Below are 6,916 nucleotides of genomic sequence, written 5' to 3' on the forward strand. Positions count from 1 at the left end.
CACTTCATGATTTTGCTGTATAAAACTTCCTTTGAGGAAGCCAAGCACAGTGGTGCACACCTGTAATCCCAGCATTTGGGAGGCTGAGGCAGGAGGATGGTTGCAAGTTTGAGAACAGCCTGGACTACAGAGTGAGCTCAAGGCCAGCCTGAACTGCATAGCGAGAACCTCTCTCAAAAAAGACAAAACTTTTGAGAAGTGGGCTCATTGGCAGCCCACTTTTTGGTCCTCTCCTGTCTCTCAGGAACTATCTCTCAATAAATTTTTCCTACTGTTAACCTCCATTGTGCCTTAAAATGTATTCTTTGATTTTGGGAACACAAACTTGCCTTGCGTGACATCTAGCAGAGAGTTATATTGTTTTCCTATATCCTCAACTCTGGGAACCTCTCACACGCAGCCCGGTGACAGCGGAGGTGACTCATCCACAGGAGGAAGAGTATCAAGGAACTCTGGGGGTGTCCAGTATGTGGCTATTTCAGAGTGTGTTTTTAATTTTTCTTTTCATGGTACTGGGTCTGGAGCCCGTAGCCTCATGCGTGCTAGACAAGCACTCACCCAATGATCTGCAGTCCCAGCCCTTGTTTCAGTTTTTTAAACACATAGGCAGCCGGGGACGTAGCTCAGTGGCACAGCACCTGCCTGGCAAGTGCAAGGTCCTCGATTCCTGGTAAACCACCACCACCCCCCAAAAAAATAAAAACAAGAAGAAACAATCAAGAAAAAGAGAAATCAAATTAAACACATAGGCGGCCAAACTGGTGCATCCTGGCTGTCTGAGACTGCTTGCAGGGATCACAGGTCGAGAGAATGTTTTAACCATCTCCTCAGGAGTATTAGGCAGTGACCCGTCATGAGAAACTGAGTCACAAGCCTGGAAACCTAGCTATAAAGGAAAAGCTTTTCCAGAATCTGAGAAATTTAGACAGGCTGAAGGTCAGGCAAGGACACAGAGGAGAGCTAGAAGACTGCTGAATTAGAGCTCTGCATATCTTATCGGCCTGGAATCCGTCTCAAAGTCAGGGGGAGGGTCAGGGCAGGACCACAGAGGTTAATTTGAATTAGGATGTCATGGCTCAGCAGAACAATACTGAGTAAATATTTTAGGCCTGATGATATTTATTACAGACACGCATGTGTTTAGAAAACTTTTGAAAGGGCTAAAGGAGTAGATTCTAGGCTGGACCTTCAGGAATGACTCCTTGAAGAACACAGAACTGACTCACCAGGGGAGCTTCCTCTGAGGCCACTACTGAGACTGAGCGAGTTCAAGACCGTAATACCATGGGTGCATTCCGGAGTTCAGGAATCCGACGTTGCTCCTGTTGCCATGGTAACGCTACCCGAAGCCCCAGGGATTAAGAGAAGGAAAACTACAGGAGTTACTGTAAAAAACAAAAGCCTCCCATTTCCAAGGCCTCACCTACAGCAGCAAAACGAGAGAAGGACCTCCCCCCCTGCTGTGGGCATCAAACTTCCTCTCCTGTCAGGCTCAGCACCCTGCTTCCCCTCAGCACAGGGCACACAGGTTTGAGTAAGAGGCCGAAACCTCAGAGAAGAGGTAAGGCTGCCCGTGAGAGCCGGCTGCTTCAGGGAGAAACAGGAGACAGGCCAGCAGCACTAGTGTCAAGAAAAGGCCACCGCCGGGACAAATTAAACAGACAAACAACGCTGTGTGGGGCTTTACCCTGGGAGTGACTTCTTCGCAGTGGGATGGAGTTGGGGAAGAAATCTAGTTCAGCGCCCACCACATTACCAAAGACAGTTTAATCAGGTACCATTCTGGGAAGGGGTTGAGCTCGTGGGACTGAGTCCCAGAACACCTATCCTACAGCTTCACTCCAGAATAAAGGTTACCCTGCCTCAGTGGCTGGGTGAGAGACTGGGAGACCGTGAGGGGAGGACATAGATCCACCAGGTCCCCTGAGTTCAAGCTCAGGCCGGGAAAGACCAGGCCTCGTATTTGGTGGTGGGACGTCAGGTCCACTGGGTCTGGCTTTCAGAGGTGGCTGGATCTGAAGTGCTGCCATTGGGTTCGGTGGTCTGCTTGACAGCGGCCCCGTTGCTTAATGGTTATACTTATATATAAGTATAGTGGTTATACTTATACGTCCAGAGAAGACTGGTGGTCTTACTGACTGGCGGGATTCCAAAGAGTGTACGTTCTGGAAGTAAACCACTCTTTTGGAAATACATACAGCTTTTTTCCTTCTTTTGACCCAGTGTTTTTTTCCTTATTGAGTTTTGTCTTTATTTTTTATTTATTTATTTTTTGGTTTTTGGATTTTCTCCCGTACCAGGAATTGAACTCACGACCTTGCACTACCAGGCAGGTGCTGTACTGCTGAGCTAAATCCCCAGCCCCAAGTAGGGTCTTTTTTTTTTTTTTTTTTCCAGGATTTTTTTTTTTTTTTTTCCAGTACCAGGAATCGAACTCACAACCTTGCACTTGCCAGGCAGGCACTGTGCCGCTGAGCTAAAGCCCCAGCCCTGAGTTTTGTTTTTAAAGAGAGAAATCCCAATAAAAACAATGATACAGAATTTGAAAATAAGATAATAGCAAATTAACAATGGTTATTATATTGCATATTGTTATCTTCAAAGTAGTTGCTCCGATTATAAGATATAGGCACACTAAATTGATCAAACAATATAAGCACTAACTGTTCCCTTCTTCTTTTTTTTTTTTTTTTGGTACCGGGAATTAAACTCAGGACCTTGCACTTACCAGGCAGGCGCTTATGCCACTGAGCTATATCCCCAGCCCTAACGAACTAATAGAAATTAGTGGTACAATTATCTCAGATGTCTTTTGTATGTGTATCTATATCTATTTTTATATCTCTATCTTTCTATCTCTATCTATAGACATATATTCTTTTTCTTCTTTTCTTGTTTCTCTCATCTCAATTATTCTTCCTTTTCTGAGCAGTTTCTTTCCCTTTCACATTACCTATTGTATATTTTGGATCTTATTTACTCTTTCAATTTCTTACACTAGGGTGACAGTACAATGTTTATACATGTGGGTCTGACTTATTTCACTTATGAGTATGGTCTCTAGTTGCATCCATTTACCTCAAAATCATCAAGTTTATCTTTCTTGGTAGATGAGTAGGACTCCATTGTATAAACATACCATATCTTCTTTATCCATTCCTTGGTTAATGGGCATTTGGGTTGTTTCCAAGATTTAGCTATTATAAATTATGCTGCTGTAAACATGGGTCCACGTATATTGTTGTGGTATGATGTTTTTAATTCTTCTGGGAAAGTATCTAGAAGGAGAATCACTGACTCAAATGGAACCTCTAATTCTAGTTAAGTTTTGAGAGTGTTTGTGTGTATGTGTGTGTGTGGGTGTGTGTGGTATATCAAGTTCTTTTTCATTTGCTTTCCCCCCTTTTTAATTAATATTATTTTTGTTTATTAGGTCCTCTTTTCTCTCTCTCTCTCTTTTCCTTGCTTGTTCTTTTACTTTGCTCCTTTATTATTTCTTTCTTCTATTTCCTTTAGTTTACTATCTTTTTAAATTATTTATCCTTGAGGTTTTTTTTATTACTTTTAGCATATTACAATATGATGACTTTCCTTTTACTCCTTAATTCAGGCTCTCACTTACTGCCACCTCTACGCTTATAAGTATAACCATTAAGCTTTATAAATCTATAGATAATTAAATATATTTTACTATGGGTTTTTTTTTGTTGTTTGTTTGTTTGTTTGTCCCCCCCCCCCATACCGGGAATTGAACTCATGACCTTGCACTTGCCAGGCAGGCGCTGTGCCGCTGAGCTAAATCCCCAGCCCCTACTATGGTTGAAATAGTTATATTGTTAATAGTGGTAAAGTTGTTCTATTGGTTAGATATTTACTGTAAATGAATGTCTGATTTGTCTTAGTGTTATACTACAACTATAGATATCTTTTACATGGTTGAGGGTGGTACTTTATTGGTTCTTAGGGTTGTTCAATATCCAGTTTGTATTTGATACTATTTTTATTGTTGATTTTACTACTTCATCCAAGATGACATAGTTGTTGTTATCAGTTCATTTTCTCTGATGCCAATATCTGAATTGCCTGGGAGTCATAAACAGTACAGCTCTCCATTCGTGAAGACCTGGATACTAGGCCAAACAAGTTGCAATCTCCCCTCCAAATAAATGGAGGTCAATGGATCTTGGGACAGAGGTAAAGAACAATACTTAGCTATGCCCAGAAGACATTTTTGAAAAGTAGACACTAACTAAAGAATTCTCCATAGTAGTAACAAAGTTACCCACTGTAATTATTCTGCAAGCCCCAGCACAAAAAACAAACAAAAACTTGAAACATGAGAAAACAGGGCAACAAAATGCCTCCCCAAACTCCCCAGTCTCCAAGAGCTGATCTGGGGAAAGCAAAAGGAGAGGGGAAGCAAAAGCCACACAGATGAGATCTCTTCAAAGATGACAGTGGAAGTAACAAAATGAATCAGTAAGGTGTTTGGTGAATGCAGAGAAGATGTATTTAAACAGATATTGATCCTAACAAAACAAATAATGTGAGTCTAGAGAAGACATTAAAAATAATAATAATAAAAACACAAAAATAATAAAAACTTGAGGAGCTAAAGAAAGAGATGCAAATCATAAATGACTAGCATATAAAAAAATAGTCCATAAAAAAGTTCCCTTTTAAAATACCTTTAAAACAAAAGTTAAAAAAAAAAGTCCCAAACACAAATCCAGGAGGTAAAAAATTCTGTTGAAAGTATGGACAGCAGAAGTAACCAGTGTGAGGACAGAATGTCAGCTCTACAAGACAGGGCTATAGTTGCTGATCACTTAGTGAGTGACATCTTAAAAACAAGAGAACATAAACAATGAATCCAATAGCTGTTGATGTGATACAAAGAAGGCTAATCTAAGATTAATTGGAATTAATGAAAAATCAGATGATATGATAGCTCAGGAGCAGAAAAAACCTGTTTACAGAAGTAATAGTAGAAAACTTTTGAAACATGGAAAAAGAATTTAACATACAGATGAGTGAGGCATATAAAAACCCAAATAACCATGATCAGAAAAGAACTACCAGAAAATAAATCACAGTCAAAATACTAGATGTCCAGCACAAGAACAGAATCTAAAACACTGTTAAAGTCAGGCATAGTGGTGTGTGCTTATAATCCCAGCGCTTGGGAGGCTGAGGCAAGAGGATCACCATGAGTTTGAGGCCAACCTACATTATCTCATAAGCTCAAGTCCAGCCTGAACTACATAGCAAGACCCTGTCTCAAAATAAATAAAGAAATAAATAGCTGTTAGAGAAAAGAAAAAAAAAATCACCTATAAAGGAAAACTCATAAGAATTACAGCAGATTTTTCAACATAACCTTAAAGGCAAGGAGAACTCGAGTGAAGTGTTTCAAGCCCTTAAAAGAAAACTAAACAGAAAGGAAATAAAGGGAATCACCAACAGCAAAATAACAATGACAGAAATAAGGCAATTCCTATTAGTTATAACTATCAGTATGAATGGTTTCAGTTTGCTGATCAAAAGATAGAAATTAGTAGAATGGATAAAGAATCAAGATCCAACAATAAAATGTATAGGAGAAACACAATTTTTTTTTAATGAGACCACAAATCCACTTTTATTTTCCATTAGTTTAAATCCTTGAGGGGTACAGAATGATATGGATTCAATGTCCAATGGCCTTAGCAAGAAGGTTGCTTCGGGGTCTGGGGATTTAGCTCTGCGGCAAAAGCGCCTGCCTGGCAAGCGCAAGGTCGTGAGTTTGATTCCCAGTACTGGAGGAAAAAAGAAGGTTGCTTCAGAACTTGGCATGAACCATGCCACTGTTTCCATGGGCCTGAGTTACCTCTGCCGAGATCACCCTGGTTTTGTTTGGTTTGCCACCTGGAGTCACTGTGTTGTTTTTTGCTTTGTACACATAAGCACATCTCTTGCCCAAGTGGAATTCAGCTTCATCACAGGCATAAACACCTTCACTTGTAAGAAGAGCTGTGTGTTCCCTTTAGTACTGTAGACCCTGCTTATGACCAGCAAAAATGGCCTTGCACCACAGTGTGCCAGCTATATTTGCCTTTTCGATGTCCTGTTCTCAGCGGGCCTCCCCAGGTGCCAAGATGATGGAAAGAGCGAGAAACACATTGAACAGAAAAAGAAATGCATAGACTGAAAGTGAAAGGTGGGAAAACAATACAGTAATACCTTGGCTCCGAATGCTTCCGTCTGCAAACAATTAAGTTCACAAACAATTTGGTTCACAAAGAAAGGCAGTTTGTAAAATTTTACTTCCCTTTGCAAACTCTGCATCAGGTGACAAACACAGCCTTGGCCGTCTTCCCCACACAAACACAAATGCAGCCATCTTCCTCAAAATTATAAAACATATTAAGTCTGTAAACTGAGGCACCACTGTATTCCATGCAGCACAAACCCCAAAACAAGCACAGATAGCTACCCTATTTTCGAAACTGAACTTTATGCCAAAACTGATCAGTAAAGACAAGGAAGATCACTTCAGACTGGTTAAGGAGGAGATAACAAGTGTACCCTACTTCATAAAGCAAACACTACGGGACATAAATATCAGATAAATAGCAGTACAACTATTGTGGGGGAACTCCATACCCCATGTCACAAATATACAGATTAACAAAAGAAAGAAATATGATAGTTGAACTACACCTTTGAACAAACGGACCTGATATATTTCTACAGAGTATTTCACCCAACAACAATAGAACAATTCTTCTTGGATGCATGTGGAACTTTCTTCAAAATATATTACACATTAGCAAATAAAGCATGCTGTGTAAATGCAAAAGAATTAAAATTTTACCGTGCAATGAAACTATAAATCAATAGCAAAAGAAATCACAGAAATTATGGAAATGCATGG

At 40.1% G+C, this 6,916-nt stretch overlaps 1 pseudogene; it reads right to left on the reverse strand.

Annotated features, from left to right (window-relative positions):
• Positions 1-5,656: 5,656 nt before the first annotated feature.
• LOC102009655 overlaps positions 5,657-6,916 on the reverse strand; it is a 14,785-nt pseudogene continuing 13,525 nt past the window's right edge.

The sequence above is a fragment of the Chinchilla lanigera genome, unplaced genomic scaffold (assembly GCF_000276665.1).
Source record: "Chinchilla lanigera isolate Chin_1 unplaced genomic scaffold, ChiLan1.0 scaffold00040, whole genome shotgun sequence".
Taxonomy (NCBI): Eukaryota; Metazoa; Chordata; class Mammalia; order Rodentia; family Chinchillidae; genus Chinchilla; species Chinchilla lanigera.